Below are 22,252 nucleotides of genomic sequence, written 5' to 3'. Positions count from 1 at the left end.
CACATCCTTCCCCATTGCACAGGCAATGGCAGCTGTGCTTTGCAGGAAGCTGCCAGCTTGTAATTCCCTCTTGTGGCTCCAACCCCAGGGACATGGTGTGAGCCCGCTGCACTTTGAATTGTGCAGCAGTGGGCTCAGAGCACGTGGTGGCACACAGGAAAGGCTGAAGGTGTGTGGCTGGAGGTGAGGAGCTCCTCGTTCCTAATGGACTGCAGCCTTCCCTCCTGGACGGGGCTGGTCTTATCATGCAGGAAGCTGGCAGGCTGTGTGTTAATCAATTGATAGCATCACTTGGCATCCCGCAGCCAGCTTAGGCTTTCTAAGAGAACACGTCGCTGATTTCCAATCTCTCCATCCGCTCAGAGGTTGGAGGCAGAGGGAGCAGTGGGAATTCTCCCAGAGCTCTGGCGACAAGCCAAAACCTGGCACACTGTACTTCCCCTCCGGAAGGAAATGAACCCCCAGATAGAGGGGAGAAAGGAGAAGAAGAAAATGCCAAGAATGTCCCTGGGGAAATGAAACTGTCATATGACCAGAGTCTCCTTTTGTTGGGAGGATGGGTAGGTATTAACCAGGACAAATTCTACTCCAAAGCAACCAGCCAAGCAATACAGAATCTTGTCCTATTAGCCAGCCCTCTGCAGTTGCAAATGTTTTTCTCATCTCCCTCTTTTGCTTTCCTCTCTACCCCATTTTGTGATCCAGAATTCTCTACCTTTGTCATCCACCCCTCTGTTACCCCCTCCTGATGCTAGGCTGACCTCCAAGATTGCAGCTTATTTAACTTTCCTGCAGTCTGAGAAAGTCTACCATTCTTTAGTGACTGCTGTTGAGTTGACATCTTCCAGAGATTATTACTCCTATCCAGATAGATGTTCCTCGGGGTCTCTTGATCACCATTCTGGTTTCAGGGCTGACACTGAGAGTAGAGTTCAGAGTGTTATCAGAATGTGTATATGAGTAAATCATACATGGATGGAAAGATGGGTGGTCCATGGGTGATTGAATAGATAAGTAGATGGTTTGGCAGTGAATGGCTAGATGGATGGATGGGCAGAAGGATCTGTGGGTCATTACATGGATGACTAGGTAGACTGGTGGTGGCTGAATGGATGGATGGGCAAATGGACAATCTGTGAATGAATGAATAGATGGGATGATGGGTGATTATATGAATGGATAGATAGATGGGCAGATGAATGTATGAGCAGCAGATGGTGCATAAATGTATGACTAGACAGAGGGGTGATGCATCAACAGTTGAATAAGATGAGTAAGTGGATTTATAGGTGAGGGGATGGATGGATGGATGGATGGATGGATGGATGGATGGATGGATGGATGGATGAGCATGAGCCAGTGGATGGCTGGATGCACAGAGTTGTAAGAATAGGAAAGAGGAAAAACCTGAGAGGGGATGTGTAAAAAAAAGGGGGGGGGAGAACATTCAATAAGGTCAACAGCCAGCCTCTAAGATCAAGTTTTCAGGATTGGTGACCTGGCAACTCTGGGCAAGTTTCTTGCTCACTGTCAGGCTGGCTTTCCTTTCTGACAAGATGGGATTGTAACAAAGCTTCCTTTGTAGGGCAATTGCTAGAAATGAAAGGAATCAAACACTGGGAAGCACTTTGGTACTTTGGATGTTGATGATGTTGAAGGAGAAGTGATGGGATGAGATGGGAAAGAGTCTGTGAATGGGGGTTCACACTGCTCTAGTTCCTGTATGGATCACTGCCTACAAAACATATGCTCCCGTACCCTGCAGGGTTCCTTTCTGCTTTGCTGGTTTGGGGATCTATTTTGTTTCTGCAACCTATCTACTCCTTCATCTTATTAAGAACCTTGAGCTTCCCTCAGTCTGTCCTCCTGAGTCATATGTCACCTTACCTATTGGATAGAGTAGATTAAGAAACTTTTTTAAACAAACAGGAAAAAAAATCAATTTTTGTGTAGACAACATCCCATAAGGTTAGATGCACCTGGTTGGATGGATGTCTTCCAAGGAGTAGTTCAGGGTCTCCAGAGCGTGACTCTGACACATTTTTTTTCTTTCCTACTCTTCTCTCTACTTGCCCAGTAGATGGTGAAAGAGAAAGAAAAGTGTCAAATGGAAAGCATGCATGACCCAGCTTGGAAATGAGGTGGTCTTCCACTTCACTTACATTCTGTTGGCCAAGAACATTCTATTGGTAGAACACATGGGAACTGCAAAGAACGCGGGATGCCACTGTTTTCTCAGAATAACTTCTGGTCTCTTCCCCAGAGTTACCAGGTCACCAATATTGACCAACAAATCATTCCTCAATTTGTTGAAGACACAGCAGTTTCTGATATGCCTGCCTTTCAAGCCCACCATGAACTGAGACATAGGCTGTTGTTTATGGGGTCCTGAAACCAAACCTCTAGGCCAGCCTTATGCAATCCCAGCTCTGAGATGCCATGCCAGACATCCAACCCCCAACCTGTCTGATCTCTCCTGTAGTAAAATTCTCAGATCACCCATTATAATGCCAGGTATAAAAGAGAGCAGGTTGCCTGGTGAGAGGAAGCCCACTCCTAAGGGATTCTGTTTTCTTCTCACATAATAGCCATACACCTGACCTCAGGCTCTGGGGGAGCCTCCCCATCCCGCCTCATTCTTCTCATCACAATCTGGGTCATACCAGTTTATACTTGGAGTTAGCTCGTTTTTTATTATTATTTTAAAAATCCAAACCAATTAAAAATATGTTTTGTAAAAGAATCCTTTTTTAAAAAAAATTGTCTTTTACCTCAGTGGGGAGTTCTGCCTGCCCAATTTTAGCTGGAAAAGAATTGAACCCGACAACATGTTACTAATTGGGGAATCTGTACTATCCTTTCTGTGGGGAACAGGGTTTCAACAGCCTTCCTGCCCTGTGTGGATTCTCCAATTTATAGAACAGAATCAGACCAGAGACCAAGAGGGGTGTTGTCTCAGAGACAAGGAGCAAGGTGGTCAAGGTATGTTTGGGGATGAGAGCCCTATGTCTGTTAATCTTTCACCTTGGATCTGAAACCAAGTAAAAAAAAAAAGGAAGACTTCCTAGATGACCTCCCATCTGCAGGCCAGCAGAGAGCGGTCAGAGCAATGGATCCCTCTACACATGTAGCATGTAGTATAGGATTATAGGTACAAACCCCAGCCTGGCATCTGAGTGTAGAAGCAAATTTTAAAGCTGATGTCCCTTCCAACCTTGAAAATGAGCTACCTACCTGTCATACATATCTAGGAAATTATGGTTGCTGAGTTCACAGAACCCACATAAGGATAGTGTTGGGATACATTGGGACAGAATGCAGGTTGACTGTAATGGGCCCACATGGGTGCTAGCCAGGGTCTTCAGTATGATATCTGGTCACACTGGGATGACAGGCAAGATTACTAGAATAATACCCAAGTATGCTGATGGTTCCCCAGCCATGCTAGAATATTATACTGGAGTGGCTGGTTCACAGGTCCACCTGAATTGTTTCCAGACCCATAGAGATGGTACTCCAAGGTAACAGAAGACCACAGCGTTGGCACCACAGTCCTGGAATGGTACACCACATAAAAGAATGTTACCCAGGTCTCATGGGATGGTTTCAAGAAACACAGGGATAAAGCTCTTGTATACAAGGATGGAACACTGGAGTGGTATACAGGTGATTTAAGATGCTACACTAGTTCATTGGGATGGCACAGGCAAAGATTTGGTAAACAGAGAGGCTAACTAGAGTCTAGAAATGACCTAATTTTAGCCACCTCCAAGACTCACTTCTCAGTGTGTGACCTTGGCTGATGTTCTCTTCCCTCAGATGGAATCCAACAATGAGGCACAAGTGCAGAATAGGCTTTGGGACAACCCTCAGGTTCCCTAGCTCTGTTTCATTGCTCAGAGCTCTTTGATCTTAGGTGGCATCCCAGGATTCCATCGGTATAGCTTTCTTCTTTCATTGCAAATGTGGAAACGAAAAGTCTTCTTTGCAAGCCTGTAAAGTGTAAACAAAGTGTGGAGTGAAAAACTAACAAACAAAAGCAGAACTACTTAAGGCTACCCGACATTACAAGTGGCCCTTAACGGCGATACGACAGGAAAGCAAGGAGGAGGAATACTTCAAGTTATTACACAGACAAGTTTAGACATTTGAGCTGCATTATTTAATGTAGTACCAAGACATTAGGTAAGTCCTTATTACAACCTTAATCTTATCTTAAATGAGCAATAATCTTATTTATAAATGAGATATAATCTTATCTATAAATGAGGTAATTCTACCTAACTGACTATGAGTACTTTTTTTTTAAATAAGTTGCTTCTATCAATAATGAATTTCGGGAAAATTGCAAAAATCTCCTATGATTGGGGTGTGGGTACAGCTCAGTTGATGCTGTGCTCATCTGCCATGCACAAGGCCCCAGGCTAAGTCCTAGCACCGAATAAAACTCGGTGTGATGGTGCATGCCTGCAACTCTACAACTCTGGAAGTAGAAGCAGAAAGATCAGAACGTTAAGGGCCTCCTTGGCTACATAGAGAATTGGAGGCCAACCTGGACATGTGACCATAACACACACACACACACACACACACACACACACACACACACACACACACACACAAATACCTCCTATAATAATAATAAGGAGAGAGAGAGAGAGAGACTTTAAGGGGGGCACCAGAGCAGGACACAAGTCTAGTTTCAGGTGTGCAAGCACAGAGATACAAAAACCTTGACCTTATTGGTCCTATGATAGGAATATGATAAATTCTAGGCTACCCGTACATGGAAACACGGGATTTTGCGGTAGTTTTCCATAAGAAAATATGAACATTAGGCTCCCTGGGCTGGACCCCTTCACTCTGAGTAACCCGCATCCAGCTGATTCTGCTGGAGAATGGAAAAGCTACTTCCATTTCTGTGCCCAGGTGCTCCGTGCCTTTCTCCTCTCTACAGATCCGTGCCTCTGTGGCTTTTGAAGTGCTATCATTCAGCCGCAATAGGCCCTCACAGTCATTAAAATGATCCAGTGGCACCTCGTCCCAAAGAAGAGGAGTGTCCTTGACAGCTGTGGCCACTGCCAAGTTCAAATTAAGGTAATTACATCAGTTCCCTCCTAGGTCTTTTCAACCACCCCCAGTGTCCTTGCTCTCCATTTCCTGGAGTGTTCTGGAGATTTCTATTGGCCTTGTCAGAAGGGTTTGACCTGGAGGTGTTGCTCATCATCCACATGAGAATATTTGAATTTCGACTACATAGCATCTAATACTCTTAAGATGGCCAGAGATGGTAGGTGGATCAAGGCTTAGTTCTGCGGCTATTACCTTTGGAAATCATATTTTAAAAGATCTTACTGAGGAGGCTTCAAAGCAAGGAGATAATCAATTCTGTTACCTGAAGTTACCTAAAAGATGGTGACAGCAGTTCTCTACCACGTGGTTTCCCGGCTGCTCCCCCAACTGTCATCGCCACAGTCGTATCTTATCTGTCCTTTCTTCTAACACAGTACACACTTTCAGTACCTCGGTCGTCCATTTGTGCTTCTCACAATGATCCTAAGGGTGAATTTCTAGGATTTTGAAGAAGAAATCATAGATTATGGAAGATAAGACCTTGGTGGGGAAAAATACAGTTGGATAAGACATTATACAGAAAGTGAGGGGCCTTGGAACACTCAGCACTAGCTAGGATGTTTCCATCAATTCCCTTCCCCCCAGGGCTTGGGAAAGTCTGGAGAAGAGAATAATGGTGAAGCCTCAGATGAATTCTCTGAGACTGGAAGAGCATGCCCAGGTCTGCACAAGATCTCTGCATGTATGATATGGCTTCCAGTTCAGTGTTTCTATGGGACTCCTGAGTGTGTGATCACAGTAGATCTCTGATTCTTAGGTCTTCTCTTGAGCTCTCTTCCTTCTGTTTGTTTTGTCCAGTTCCAAAGTGTTAGTTTTTATTTTACCTTGTTATATTTTATTTTGTTATAGTTTTATTTTATTATTATCCCTTAGAAGCCTGTTTGTTTTCTAATGAAAGACAGAAAGGGAGTGGATCTGGATGGGCAGAGGAGGCAGGGGAGGCACTGTGAGGAGTAAATGAAGGGGAAAGCCGAGTCGTATGCTTCGACAATGAAATTTTATTTGAAATATAGCTCAACAAAGATATAATTTAAAGGGGAAAAAACAATAAAATTACATAAAATTAACTGAAGAGTTGGTTGTCTGGGGACAGATTTAGCAGGTCTTATTTTCTCTTGGAACATGCAAAGAAAAAAAAAGCAAGCAATACATAAAGCAATGAGAGGATGCTACTGTTCATAACAAGACAGTTTGTTTTACTGATAAGGTGTGTATTGCCATTAGGCTATGGCCTTGGGTACTTTGAGAGATCTCCTAACATCCAGGTATGCTAAGAACACGTCCCCTATAGGGATGTAGAGGAATTATACTCTTTGATTTCTTCATGGTGGACAGCCCTGGCATGTACCTGTGGATCCGGACAGTGCTCAGGGCTTTCCTTCCTTACCAACAAAAGGAACAAGTAACAAGAAGCAACATAGGTGCTTGCTTTGGTAGTACATATACTAAAATCGGAACACAGAGAATATTAGCATGGCCCCTGCGCAAGGATGGCATGCAAATTAGTGAAGTGTTCCATATTTTCAACATCTGAAATGTAAATAAAGAGAAAATATCTAAAAAAAAAAAACCCACACAAACAAAGAAGCAACATAGACCCTCACAAAATCAAAGCAATAAGGAAAGGAACAGACATCCTAGATTTGTGATCTGAGTCATTTATTTCAAAATGAGCCTAAGTCTCTACATACTCTTCTCAGTTTCCCCAGATTTATAGGAGGGCCAGGTGCAAGAATGATCTGTCAGGCAGACAATATACCCATGAACAGCCTCCCATCTCCTCTGTTCCTCTCCCCTCCCTTCCCATCTCCTGGCTTAAGCAGCTCCCCCCTCCACCACTGTACCCATGCCCATTTCCTCTCACTCTCAGTTGTGACTCAATATTAGCTCCTTTCCTGTCATAGCAAATGACAAAAAGCCAGACAATACCAACTTAAAGATGATCTTGTGTTGAGGATACAGTCCATCATTGCAGGGAAGACATGGTGCTGAGGGGAATAAGGCAATGATCACATTGTACCCACAGACAGGAAATGGGAAAAAATGGCTTTGGTGATTTTTTTAAACAAAATCCCAGTTGTTTGATTTTTATGTATAGGTAAAAATCAAACTTTTATGTATAGGTGCCAGATACAGCTTAACCATCTTTGCCTTTAACAAAAGTGACTCCTAACATCTTTGGAAATAATAATGTAAAACATGGAAGGGGATGACACAGAGCACAGCCATGTTTCCATAGACCAATTTTCTTTGGTGTCATCAGAAGGGATTTCCATAAGGGAACAGCCTTTGAAATCTACCTTAAAGATTACAAACAATGCTAGCCCTTTCTGCCTTTTCATCTAAGTTTCCGTCTCCCATTCGCTGGCTGTTGCTATCTCTCTGCTGACTCTCTCCTCACAGTTAGGGGAGGTCTATTTTTTTTTAAAACTAAACAAACTACCTCAGTGGATTGATTCCTGAGGAGGAATGTTCAACATCATTTGCTTGTGTCTCTCAGACCTGAAAACATGACCAGAAGAACTCCACAAAGGGCAAAATGTGTAGGGTGATTTCTCTCTCTCTCTCTCTCTCTTTTTTTCTCTCCCAAAGATCTGATTTCTTTGTATTTAAAACTTAACAATGTCATTAAAGCCCTCCCCAGATCAGCTATTTCTTTAAGTGTAAAATCTATTTTAGTGAGGAGAGCCTGTGCTATGGCTAAGCCTGTCCTTTTATTGTCTGTCTGGGCATGCTGCTCCGCCGCAGGTGGATAATCAATCAATAATGTCATAAAGGCAGGCTCATCCTGTGCCTTCCCCACAGTTGGCTCCACTGTGCCCATACTTTCAGAGAGAGGATAAGATCTGTGTGCCCTGACTTGTCTTGGATCTAGGAGGCTGGTAGCTAGTTCTCATTTGGTTATTTGTCTGACATTGTGGCTAAGACCAAGTGTCCTTTCTCTGGGTTTGGCAAGTCTTTGTGAAGGGAACATCCATTGGCCATTTGAAGTAGAGCAAGAGTACCCCACGAGATGATAGGTCTGAGTCCTTCCTATCTGGGAGATGTGGGAGTTGTGCCTTCCTTTAGGCACTCCTCATGGCACCGTGCAGGATGGTATCACAAGACGACCACTGCCAACTTCTGTAAAAGAGACTAAGAATCCCTTCTCCCTATAAAACATAATGTGAACACGAGAGGGCCAGTGTGGTCCATTGTTGTGAGTGAAAGGCATGGATGGGAGGCTAGGAAAGAAGGTATACTCTATCCATAATTCCATTTCTTTCTTCATAGGCCATCATGAAATGTGGCACGATACTGAAGCTCATCTTTTGGGGTTCTTCAAAGACCTTAATACAGCTTTCACTATGGGGTTTTACATAATTGTAGAATATGCTGTCCATCCGAATGCATACTCCATCAGGGTAGGAGCTGGGTTCACTACTAGGGGTGGCACCAATCTTTATTACAAACATGTTTACTCACTGGCTGGCTGACACTCTCCAGACCTGCAACTGACACTTCTAACCATCCATTTCCTCACCAGGACAGAGTTTTTCTTCCTTTTTTTTTTAATCAGTAATGTTATGAAGATAGATAGATAGATAGATAGATAGATAGATAGATAGATATAGAGATATAGATAGATAGATAGATAGATAGATAGATAGATAGATAGATAGATAGATGGATTAGAGAGATGATAGATAGATAGATACATAGATAGATAGATACATAGATAGATAGATAGATAGATAGATAGATAGATAGATAGATAGAATGATAGAATGATAGATAGATAGATAGATAGATAGATAGATAGATAGATAGATAGATAGATAGATAGATAAGATAGATAGATGATAGATAGATAGATAGATACGATAGATAGATACGATAGATAGATAGATGATAGATAGATAGATAGATAGATAGATAGATAGATAGATAGATAGATAGATAGATAAGATAAGATAGATAGATGATAGATAGATGATATATAGATAGATAGATAGATAGATAGATAGATAGATAGATAGATGATAGATAGATAGATAGATGATAGATAGATAGATAGATAGATAGATAGATAGATAGATAGATAGATTACAGAGTTGTATAATTCTTATCTTCTTCCAAGTTTAGAACATTTCTGCTACCCAACAGAATAACCCATGGTCATAAACAGGCTCTGCCCACTTCTTCTCTTACCTGAAAGTTCCTGGCAAGTACTTGTCTACTTTCGGTCTCTACAGATTGTTTGTTTTCTGAACATTTTACAAAATTAACTCCTAGACATATACCTCTCTCTGCCTTTTCCCACTTAGCTGACTTTGGATTCTCAAGGGTGGTCACTATCATGTCTTCTATTGGGAAATCCCACACTGCTGTGAAATGTAACACATTTTGGTTATCTCACATGTGAATTGTTGCCGTGGCCAGAGGGAGGTTAAGGCAGGGAGGAGGTTCTAGCTGATGGTTCTAGTGGTGGGAAGGTATGGTATGGTGGCAGGTGCCGGAAGCTAACCGCTAATATCGTACCTGCACACAGGAAACAGAGTGAGCAGTAAGTGGGATAAGACTATAAACTCTCAAAACCCACCCCTAGTGATACACTTCCTCCAGCCAGGTTCAACCTTCCTGCGGTTCCATAGTATCTTCCTACCATACTAGCAACCAAGGATCGAGTATTTAAGTACCTGAGCCTCTAGGGAGACATTTCCCATTCAAGCCACCACATCCCTTCACCAGTTAAGACAGTTCAGTGATTTCCACCTTTAAAAAAAACCAAACAAACTTTGATGAATGCTGTCACTCCAGATGCCTTCCCATACAAGTCTTTGCATGGAAATAAGTCTGAGACAAGGTCTCAAGTACTTCACGATGACCTTGAACTCGACATGTTCCTAAGGATGACCTTGAACTCTTGACCCTTCTGCTTCCACCTCCAGAGCACTAGAGTTACAGGTGTACACCACCATGTGGTATGAAGACAAGGAAGCCAGGATTCCATCTATGCCATGTAAACACATTTGTTATCAATGAGCCACATCCCTAGCCCTGGGCATACATTTTGTGCCATGTGGGTAGATTATGGAGAGTGGCATTGCTGGGTTTCTACTGGCAGTTTGTCATTTTATCAAGTGACAGCCTAGTTCTCTTCTGCATCTTCAGCCTTTGAGCTCACACAGGGCATGCTGGAAACTTTATCCTCTCCCTACCTGTTCCTGCAAGAGTCGATCAAGATGCTCATATATAATGACTGCTTTAAAAAAGATACCAGAACTCAGGAAGAGGAAAGGATTCAAGAAGTTTCCTCAAAGACATCTGAGTTGGGTAGAACAAGAGAAGATGGCTATAAGTTCTTTTTTTCAGCAAGGAAGCTGTGCTTTGTCCCAAATCTGAGAAAGAAATTATGTCTGTATTCGGTAAGAACAGTTCTTAAAAATAAGTGATTTTTCTCATTCTGCCTTTAGGCACTTTTTGTCTTCAATGGTAAACACAAGTTTACACAATAAAGAAGAAAATGGGACACCCAGAAAGCGATATCACTGACTTTGTCATATGTCAGCTAGTCCGGGTCAACACTCTGCTATCCCATCATGCCTTGGTTACTTGTAACTGTGGAGAGAAACATGCTGATTCTTTGGAACTGTAGTTCTACCAAGCTATGTGATACCTGTGGGTCTTTTAGGGCCTATAAGACAGGAGAGAGATCTCTGCAAGTTCCTGAGTAGAGAGGCTCTGCTTGTCCACCACACAAAGTAATTCCTTCTAGCTCCCACCCACTCTTGTCATGCCTGCTTCCTGAGCTGGTATACAAAGGGTGAGCAGCAAGGGAGGGAAGGTCATCTGGAAAAGTCCAACAGGTATGGACCTATAAAATGACAGGCAGCCACATGTTGTTGAAGAAACACCGCCAAGAGGATTGTGGGGACAAGCAGAATAGAAAAAGAGGGATGTTTATAAAAGTTATGATGGCACTGGCTTCCACTGAGAGACTTCCTGCTGTCTCCTGAACATGACGTAGTACTCTTATCTAGCTATCCATACGCATCCACCCACTCACTCACCGATCCATGTATCTTAACCAACTATTGACAACTAGTGACAGGGGCCCAGTGTTTTGGATGCACCCTCTTGTTCTTTCTCAGGCATGAAGCCATCTGACTTGTGCCAGGCACCTGGGCCAGGACCTGGTGTAGAATAAGAAACACAAACTTATGCAGAACCACGCCTGCCAGTCTTCCAGGCACCAACCATCTCTCCATCCGTCAGCACAGGGATCAATTCTGAGGTCCGAACATCATCTCTGACAGCGGAGCTCTGGCTTCCCATGTCTCTCTGTGGACAGCAAGCAAGCCACCCAGCCCTTTAAATCTTATGCCTCTCAGCTGACAAATGGAGGCAAATGCGTTAGTACTTATAGGGTACTGTGACAAATAAAGTCTATTTATTTAGTGCAGGTTTCCGAGTTCAGCAACATTGACTGTTGTTGCAGGCAGCAGTATTGTGCTTACTTTTGAAAATACGGACTTTTATTCTGGGAACTCGTGTTGGGGTTCGGGTAACACCCTCAACTTGTAGAACCCTTTCGGCAGCCAAGGCAAAGGGGAAGGTCCTGGTCCTATTCCTGCAAACACAGTCCTGGGTGGTAGGACCCTCAGAGTTTCAGGGGATCAGGCACTATGGCCTGACCCTCGCACCCCCACCATGTTCTGCCAGGAAAAAAGGATGGGCGTCTCTGCTGGCAAAGATCCAACCAGTACAAGTGTCAAGGTTCAGAGGACACAGGAAAAGGACATTTCAAGGAACTTCCTACTTCCTCAGAATCAGTGTTCTGGTCTCCCCCGCTCACATGACCTCCTGGAAAACCCTTTACCTTCTACAAGCAAACACATCCTGGAAGAATGCCAGTGTGGGTCTTGTGAGGGACTAGGGTTCTCCGTAAGTATCCTGACAGGGTCTGTTCCTGGGGAGGGAAAGGAAATAGGCACACTTCATATCTGCAACCCATGGTGACACATGTCTATCCTGTCAACGCATGCTCTAAGAGTTGAGGCATCTTGTATCTGTGTGAGAGCAGTAACGGGGGCCTGTGCTCTTTGTGGATCTAAAGGAAACTCCATAGGTAAATGTGCTCCCCGAGCAGAGAGTGTATCTTAAACCCTGTAACCTGCTGCACCTGCATAAAGTTCGGTGAAGTAAGCAGGCAGGAAAAAAAACTTCATGTGCAGAGAGGTAAGCTTACTTACCCAAACGGCCACACAGCTCAGAGGTGGGAAAAGCCTTCCATAACGGATCGTTTCTCATCTCTGAGTTCGCAGTCGTTAGCATTAGGACCAGACTTTCCTTGTTTTCTAAAGAAACGTGGGGCCTTATGGTCTAGAAGGTTTCTGTTACTACTATCCAGCCATCATAGCACAGGAGCAACAGTTGTGAAGGAATAAACCAGGCTGCGTTCTGCTCGGCTTCGGAGCAAGCCTGGAGCACACCTTCATGAGGGTAGGACACACAAGTCTGCAAGCAGGGGGCCGTCTATGGATTGTCCAGAGCACTGTTGTCTTGCCACAAGATGGCTACAGAACATAGGCGCCTGTGACTGTTAGAGGCCATTGAGCTGAGTTCAGGAGCTGCCATTGGACGGCTCTCTTTCCCAGCATCAGCAGCAGCCCTGACCCAGAACAAAAGTCGGGGTGGTTTACAGTGCTCCAGGGAGCACTCACGTCTCTGGATTTTATTCCCTGTCATCTAGATTTTCTTGTCCTCAGACATCACCTTTCTCCCACCAACAAAAATTCAAACCTCCCTGTGCATGGCAGGGCCTTTCCATTATCTGTAACTTCCCAGAATGCTCTGCCTGCTCCTCAAGCCCCGCCCTTCCTCCCTCCACCCCGGCTTGCCCCAGGGAAACTGGGCCCCACAAGTTAAGGATATGTTTGCCTTGAGGCTGGAGCCCGCTGGGGCCACTCCAGACCTGTTTCTGGGATGGCAGGTGCAGCCACTAACTGACACCAAAATACATTCCTGAGGCGGGGCAGACAGGCCAAACAAGTGCAAGGCTCCCCCACCCCACCCCCCCAAGGACTAGGCTTCCTCCAGAGGACACATTTGCCTGGGAGGACACCCCAAGTGCTAATCCTCTCATCCAGGGCATCTAAGCATAGTCAGCATTTTAGCCAGGGGTTGGCCCGAGGCACAGGCCTTCCCCCAGTGGCTTTTGGCCAGCCCAGGGCACCAGTAAATCACACCACCCTGAGAGGTACTCTTGGATTCTGCAGCTGCTGAAGACTCCTCTGTGGGCGACATAAATCAGAAGATCACCCCATTTTACCTGCAGCTTCGTCCCCGACTCTGAGAAGATGACAGAAGCTGAATCCAGCTGGGCCTGGACAGCCATGGCCGTGGTCTCTTTGTCAACTTATTACCTGAGATTTATGCATGACGCAGCCGGGTCTGCTCAGTGACACATTCTAATTTAATTAAATTTCTGTTGGATTGATGTCTGATCAATCAATAATGTTAATGTTTTTGCAATTTGGAGATTAAATTATGCTCAAGACACGGCAACGCCCCAGCTACTGATTTCACAAGACTCCTTGGATGGAGGCTTGCTGGCCTGCATTCTGCCTTCCTCTCTTCCTTTCTCCTTTCCCTTTTCAAGCTGTTATTTTTAAGAGCCTAGCCCTGGGGGCACTCAGGATGGAAACACAGTTGGAAGCAGTAGTTTACAGGCCTGAGGTAACTGCAGCAGGAAGCCAGGTGGGGTGCGCCTTGCAGGGTCTCAATCCCTAGTTTCTGATGAGCCATCTCCAGCACCAGCAAAGCTGGTATTGATGGGCCTTGGAACCTCACTCTGATAACTAGTAACTAAATAATAACTAGTAACTAAAAGGTCAAAGAGAGTGATCGGTGGAATCACATGGGTTCCGATGGCATTTGCAAACTGTCTGCATTTAGGCACGGGATTTGATTGGCTGATGTCTCCCCGTTTCTTAATCCCCAAGATCCTGTGTTTCCCTGTCTGGGAGGGTATAGGTATAAATTGGTGTGCATATGTGGGCACATGCTTGTGGAAGCCAACTTCTGTTGCCAGTCCTTTTAGACACTGCCCATTTGTTTGTCCATTCCTTTGTGCGTTCATTTAGAGACATTCCATGCCCTGGTTCTTGCTGATATAGTGAGGCTGGCTGGCCAGCAAACCCCACAGATGAGCCTTTGTCTAAGTCTTGTCTCTACAGCCCTGGGATTATAAGCCTATACCACCCAGAATTGACTCATTCGTTCTTAAAAACGCAGAGCAAAGCAGCCAGCTTCCTGCTCCCTCGCAGCTTCTCTTCTGGAGAGCTTCATGGGTGGTGTGATGAACCAGACAAGGGAAGGCTTTAATAGAGGTATTTGGTGTAACTAAGAGCATTTCTTTATGAAAAGAAACTGAAGTCCGCAACAATGACCAGGAAGTAGCAAGGGACAGAAGGATTTGACAAGCAATCCTTGTAGGCCATTTTAATGTATTTATTTTCTCAGTCTTCAGGCCCCAAAGGATGGGTTTTTTTTCAAAGTTTGAAAGCAAAAGAACAACATACAAATATAAAGAGGTCTTTCTACATAAATTTTAGGGTAACACTTATCAGGGGGTTGAGGAAGGATGTATGGGGGTAACGACTGAATTAGGTCCATCTCAAGCTTGAAAAATCTAGGCTTTTCTAAAAATCCAAGTCAAGGACTAGTCTACTTCAGGATTCCATCCAGACCCTTGAGTAACAATTCCTTGGAATTCATCTTTTAGCAGTCTTAAGTCACTGAGCAGCCACATTAATTTTGACACAATTTTCCAACATGGCCTCCTAGAGCCGAGTTCATTCTGCAAGGCGAGAATTCTCTAGAGCTGAATGGGACTTGGGGGAAAATACTTTATTCTTTACCATCGTGTGAAATTCTGAGTTTTAAATCATTCTGTATTCGAGTTCATCAAGAACATTGTACCTGCAGAGACGTGTCAGCTGGAAAGTGAGCCTTACTGTTGTCAAGTTGACAGTGGGGTCTTCTATAGCAAGGGCTGGGGTGGGGGTGGGGAGTTGGGTATCAATATAAGGAAGTGTTGCTCTATTTGCCCTCACAGGTCTTGACACACTGGAGTGGGATGAAGCTAGTACTCTCACATGACACCCCATGGCCACATCTGCAGACTTCAGTCATTCTCTACAAGACTGTCCTTGTAGTGAACCCAGTTGCTAATCCCCTAATTGCATACAGGAGCCCCCAGTGCTGCTTCCATCCCAAAGTTAGTGCTTACGTGGTCTTTCCACGGTGAGCAGGATCCTTGCCAGCTCTGGGGTCTGTTTCTCATGGGAGAAGGTGGAAGCAGAGAGGGGCCAGAGGCCTTCTGCTTTCCGCGGTCATCTGGCCAAATTGCATCATCGCCTCCCAATCTCTTCCCTTTCCTCTCCCTCCAAACTTAGCTCAGAAAGCCCTTGTTAAAATTGTGTCCTTCACATGTTTTTTTTTTTTTTCTGCAAGCCTCAGCTCTTCTTAGGGTTTTGTCTCCCAACACCCTTCATACAGAAGCAATGTCAGTTTGCATTTGTGGGCTCATGCAGCCCAGAATGGCACAACTGCAGAAATGACTCAATTAGAGAGAGAGAGAGTCTTATGTGTCGCAAAGTTTGCAGTGGGCTCATCTGTGTCAAGGAAAAACATGTTAGGGCAGGTTTTTGTTTTTTTGTTTTTTTAAATCAATTATACATTTCAAGAGACTGCCTGGAACTGGAAAAATGGTTCTGCTCTTGCAGGAGACCCAAGTTTGCTTCGCAGCGCTCCAAGCAGACTTCTGGTCCCTGAGGGCACCTGTTTGTATGCAGTACACATTAGCTCACATAGGCACACAAACACACCCATTAAATAAATAAATAAATAAATAAATAAATAAATAAATAAATATTTAAAGCTCTTAAAGGAGTAGAAGCCTAAGTTTTTTAACTATATACGTATATTTTTAAAATTACAACCCAGACTCTACATGTGCCCCACCCACCCACCGCCCCATGCTCTTTACAGCAGATGCAGGCAGAGTTTGCCTTGACCCAGACTCCAGGCCCCATGTTTAGTCCCAGTTGGAACTTTGCAGAATGCTCAGTGGCAGTGTCCTCGATGCACACAACATAGGGAGTGACCTGGCCTGGTAGACAGGCCTGATGTGGTCTATAGTACAGTACAGTACAGTACAGTACAGTACAGTACTGTGCTGTCCCTGATGTGAGCACAGAATTTTCAAATCCAATTTTTAGTGGATGCTAACAGAATGCCTTCATATTCAACCAGAAGGGAGCCTTTGGGGATATCAAGTTGGTGTGATATCACATGACCAGCAAGAATGATCTTAGGAAAACTGAAAATCAGATTGGATGGTTCCTTATTGCTAGTTCAAGACCACCCAGTGCTGTTGTCCCTTGCTACACTGTGAGCCCAAGGCTCCCGAAATCTCTATAGAACCATGTGATCCAACTCCTGCTTTCTCTCCAAGCCTGCTGTAGCCTCTCTGTCTTGCCCCATGTGCCCCTCCCTCTGCAGACTTAAACAAGTCTCTGTTCCTTAAACAAGCTGAGCCCATCCCTATCTCAGGCTTTTGTAAGCTGGGGATGGATTTCTCCCTCAGGTTTCTGGGGCTGCTTTCCTCACTGCACAGCTTGTACCCATGGGCTTACACATGCATTCCCTAAACGAGAGCTTTTCCTTAAAACATCCCCTCTATCACTATGTTCCAAGACCCCATGTGTCTTCATGACTGTAAGCAATGCTCAGATCCTGACTTCAATTTTACCCGTCTCTCCTATTGAATAGAAAATTTTAAGAGAGGCCCATGATCATTCTGTCCAGCTCACATCGGCATCACCAACAGGCAGAGGGACAAACATTTCTAGATCAAGTGGGCGTGGTCAACAGGGGACAAGCTAGCATGGCTGAAACAGGGGACATTGGCCTTGCACTGCTCTCTATGCACACCTGTGTTACACATGCATGTGTGCACATTCCTGTCAAAAAGAATGCTTGCCCAGGAACTCATCTGTTAGATCAGGAAGACATTGTTAGCTGGGTTGGGAAGTTTTTGTTTTAAACTCAGATCAGTGAGGAGAACTTCTAAACCCACAGCATAGAAATTCACATTTAAGGCATAGGTAGATTGATGCCAGTGTTCAAATATTCCCCATAATCTGTTCACTCGGGCAAGCTACTCACCTTGCTGAGCTGTGCCTCCGTTTTTCAATGAATGGAAAAAGAAATCTCCCTTGTAGTATCTCCCTTGTAGGATTCTTTTTTTTTTTAAATCAATAGAAAATCTTTATTATTCAGTTGGAGACTATACTGGGTGTTCGTGATCCCAATGTAGCCCTGGGACTTTCTCAGGGTGATTTTTCTTTTTTTTTTATTAGGTAATTTCCTCGTTTACATTTTCAATGCTATCCCAAAGGTCCCCCATACCCACCCCCCCAATCCCCTACCCACCCACTCCCCCTTTTTGGCCCTGGTGTTCCCCTGTACTGTGGCATATAAAGTTTGCAAGTCCAATGGGCCTCTCTTTGCAGTGACGGCCGACTAGGCCATCTTTTGATACATATGCAGCTAAAGACAAGAATGTTCAACATCCTTGTAGGATTCTTAAGAGGAACATTATAGAGCAGAGTAGTTTTCACAGTGCCTGGGAAGAATAGAGGGATTAGTTGACTTCACCATGGGTGCAATTACTGTCCTTATTCCTAGTCCCAAATCAAAGCAGAAATCAATCAATGAGATGGCTCATTGAGTCAACAAGCTTGCACGGAGCCCAGTGGTCCGAGTTCAGTCACCTGGATCCACCTAGTGGAAGGTAAGAACCAACTCCTTTATGTTTTCCTCTGGTCTCCTCCACACATACACTCTAGAAGCCCATCTACACACAGAGAATGCATTATGTGTCAATGTAAATATATTAATATTAATAATAACTAAGTAGGATGGAGGATTTCTGAGGTGACTTGCTGCTGACGGATCTGAGTGGTCAGGGATGGATTAATGTAATAAATAGGAGGGGAGAGTAAAGAAGGCAAGTAGCTCTTAGAACCTGTCTTCATCAACATCTTGCAGATACTGACAGGGCCCTTCTTACTGAGCATAGTCCTGTCCTCGCTTCCTCCTAGGAATGCCTAGATGACACTTCACTCTGATGGCAACGTTTACTGAAAGGATAACAAATCATATAAGAGAGAGGTGGTAGAAGACACTCAATGAAGCAGAGACTTGCTCACCTAAGCATGCCCTGCTTCCTTCCCAGGTTGTTTTCTGACAAACCACACAGAGCTAGGAGTTCTGTCTCTTTCCCCAACAGTGATCACACATGATAGTGCACAACCTCATCAGACACAGCTGTGTGCTTGACAACCTCACCCTTGTTCTTCTGGCATACTGACAGACAGGTGTGTCCCAGGATCCTTCAGTGTAGGGTGTGTCACATGCCCATGCTCAGGCCAATGAATGGCAGGGTCGTGACACAGAGATCTTTCTGGTCTGATGCAGGAGAATCATATGTATTTCTTGGTGATTTTTCCTCCCATCTGTTAGATGAACTGCAATGACTTCAGTGACCAGGAGAATAACATAATGTGGAAGGAGACTGCCTCTCCCAAGTCTTCCACTGGAGGAGATTCTAGGAGTTTTGAAGAAGCCCCCATATTTGAAGGCCAAAGGAACAAGAAATAAGTTTTGCTTATTAGAAATACATTTTTGTCTATTACAGCAACTACACTACCCCAACTAAATACTCTAGCCTTGGTAAAGTATTGTCCAAAAGCTCCATCACAATATCTTAGCCATATAAATATTTTAAAAGATGGTGGGCAGCATTGAAAAGATAAATGAAATATACATAAACTCTTACTTCTGGAAGGGCTACTGAAGCCATGAGTGTTAAGTCTAACACAACAGCAGATAACCACCCATGCTTAGACTCACCAGTATACGAGGAAGGCAGCAGTTTTGGTTCCCTAATACACAGGCTTTGCTCTGCCTGTATAAGATATGATGTGTCTAGAGAGAACCATACTGTGGCAAATGTAGACAGTAACAAAGAGAAATGAAGGGGGGGAGCATTTTAAAGGAATCACCTAAACACCAACAATTAAAGTTAGAAAATTGTTCTCAGAAAGGGAGAGGAGGTACAGAACAGGAGAAGGAAATCTCTTCAATATCTTAGGATAGAGTTAAAGGAGACTATGAAAGAAGATTTACAATTACAGTTTTTAAGGTACCCAAATAAGCCTTAGGGATTCCACTGCCTCACATTTAACTGTACAGTTAAGAAATTTCAATCAAGATACTAATTAGGAATTTTTTAATGACATGTTAAATTCAAAGATCATTGGGATAAATTAATAAGCAGAAGAACCTATAAAAATCTATCTGATGGAGGAATTTTTTAATAAAGAACTCCAGTTGATAGGTGCAACGGTGAGGTTACTGACTCTTCTATCTGCTATTCGAATGCAATCATTAAAGAGATTGTAACATGGGTGAAATAAGTGAATTCAGGAATGAAACAGACTACAGAGCCCCAAATAAAATAAGATACACAGGAGAATACGTAGTGTATCATACAAGTAATATTTCCAATTAAGATAAAACAGATGACTGAGATAACTGGATATCTACATTTTTGCTAGTTACCTACGTACATTTTATTTTAAAATTACATGAAATATTTAAAATTTTGGAATAAGATCTTGAGAGTCATATGCCAAATGCTACAGGAAAATATTAATAAATTTGGTTACTGTCATGGCGAGTTTTAATTGTCAGGTCAATACAACTTAGAACCATCAGGGAAGAACATCTCAAGGAAGGACTGACTAGATTAGGTTGGCCTGTCGGCACATCCATCGTGGGCTGTGTTCATTTCGTTGAATGATATGGGAAGATTCTGCCCCAAAGAAGCTGTACCATTCCCTGGGTTTGATCCTATTCTGCATCATCATTAAAAAAAAAAAAAAAAAAAAAAAAAGGTGAAATTGAGCTGAGTACAAGCAAGCATACATTCTCTCTCTCTCTCTCTCTCTGTCTCTCCTCTCTCTATGTCTCTCTGTCTCTCTCTCTCTGTCTCTGTCTCTCTGTCTCTCTCTCTGTCTCTGTCTCTGTCTCTCTCTCTCTCTCTCTCTCCCTCTCTCTCTCTCTCTGAATTAGACTGTGAACGGGATCAGTTGCATCTCCCTGGTAAGATAGGCTCTAGCCTGGACCTGTGAGTTAAAATGAGCACTTTCTCTCCTAAGTTGCTTTTGTTGATATTTTATCATAAGAGAGACAAAGCACAGTTACCACGCACTGCAAACCATTTACATAATAAGACAGCATAGACAAGATCAGGAACTTTGTTTTAGGGGACATTTCAGCAAGGATATGGAAACCTAGTGCAATGAACTCCCTGGGGATTTAGGGTATGTGGGTGGGGGTGGGGGTGGGAAATAGAGAAACTACTCAAGATGCAAATGTCCTTTGATCATCATATTGCCACTGTAAAGAAAAAGTGTGTTCATAGGCAATAATTAAATATTTAAATGAGGTTGAAATAGGCAAAAGGAATAACAAGAAGGTTTTTGTTTGTTTGTTGGTTGGGGGTGTTATCAGGGACAAGGGTATAAAGAGTTTAAGTAGAATGCACTGTTGACACAGTACATATACTCTTTTGAATTTAAGAATAAAATCTAGCCAAGACCCCAAAGACAAGCGCATTGAAAATGGTCTTGGCGATATTGCTGAAAATAGTGAGACTCATAAGACTATTGAAACAGCTGTGGAGATGGCTTGGTGGGTAAGGTGCTTGCTGCACAAACTTGAGAACCCCATTGTGGATTGCTAACATTCATATAAAAGCCAGGTACAGTGCTGAAGGTCTGTAGTCAGAAAGAGGCAGATCTCTGGAGCTCACTGGTCACCAAGGCTTACACAATCAAGGGTCTTCAAGTTAGTGAGAGACCTTGTCTCAAAACATTAGGTAAAAGGAAATAGAGGAAAGTGTCTGACATTGGCCAATGGCCTCCACGTATTTGCTTGAACATGTACATGTACACTCACATGGACACATGCAAACATACTCATGCTCACACACACACAGACACATATACACCCATACATACACTTGCACACACACACACACATGCACACACACATATATACACATGTACATACATATACACATACACACATACACACACTTGCATGCACACACACATGCATAAACACACACATGTATATACACACATGCGTGCATACACATAGGCAGGAATAATAGGCAAGAGCTCTGAGAATGCTTCCGTTCCGATGAAGCTTAAGACATGGAAGCAGCATGGAGATGCAGGAGAACAGGCAATCACATAGGAGATGTGTAGAAAGAACTTTACACACTGCACAAGTATCCCAAGGGATGAGAACTCCAAAGGAACAGGGGTTGTCACATCAAGTTCAGGACAGTGCCTGTTGTCCAGAAGGTGGTAGAAAAAGGCCTGGCAGACCAAGATGTGAGTGGAGCATCTTGAATCTCCTGTCCTCAATCTGCCACCTATATTTCTATCCACCTAGCTATGAATCCCTCACCTATCCATCTATCACCTATGTAGCTATGTTTCTATCATCACGTATCTATCATCAGTCATCTATCATATATCTACCATCTATCTATCATCTATTTATCATACATCTATCTTCTCTCCCTAATATCTATCTTACCCATCTATGTATCATCTAGCTATCTTTCATCTCTCTACTCAGCCATCTACATATCATCTATCTAAGGTTTATCTATCAATCCACCCTCCTGTCATCTGTTTTGATACTTCTATTTATCTGTGCACCTATGTATCTATCATCTGTCTACTATCGCATCATGGTTTAGACAATGGAATTTTATATCAGCCAGAACTAGCTGACAGAGATGCATCCTATTGACTATATTTACCTCCTATACCAATCATTGTACAGAAGAATGGTCCCTAGTTTACCCAGTAAAAGAGAGACTTGAAATAGCTCACATGAAACATGAGCTCAGTGGATGTTAGCCACTGTTCCAGATGCTGTGTGGCTTTAGCCTCTTCTCAATAAAGCTGGAAACAGAAAAGAA

General features: G+C 43.5%; 1 long non-coding RNA gene and 1 other non-coding gene across 2 annotated transcripts in view; both read left to right on the top strand.

Moving 5' to 3' along the window:
- Positions 1-22,252, top strand: part of Gm39256 — a 69,314-nt gene extending 47,062 nt beyond the window's left edge. The window contains exon 2 of the long non-coding RNA XR_879215.3: positions 1-22,252. This exon is cut by the window's left edge and continues 38,468 nt beyond it. This is a non-coding gene — a long non-coding RNA (predicted gene, 39256).
- On the top strand, positions 6,555-6,658 carry LOC115487016. The gene has a single exon (XR_003947653.1). It is a non-coding gene; the product is annotated as a U6 spliceosomal RNA (small nuclear RNA).

Source organism: Mus musculus, chromosome 8 (genome assembly GCF_000001635.26).
Source record: "Mus musculus strain C57BL/6J chromosome 8, GRCm38.p6 C57BL/6J".
In the NCBI taxonomy this organism is placed as follows: Eukaryota; Metazoa; Chordata; class Mammalia; order Rodentia; family Muridae; genus Mus; species Mus musculus.
This window is presented reverse-complemented; position numbering and strand designations above follow the sequence as displayed.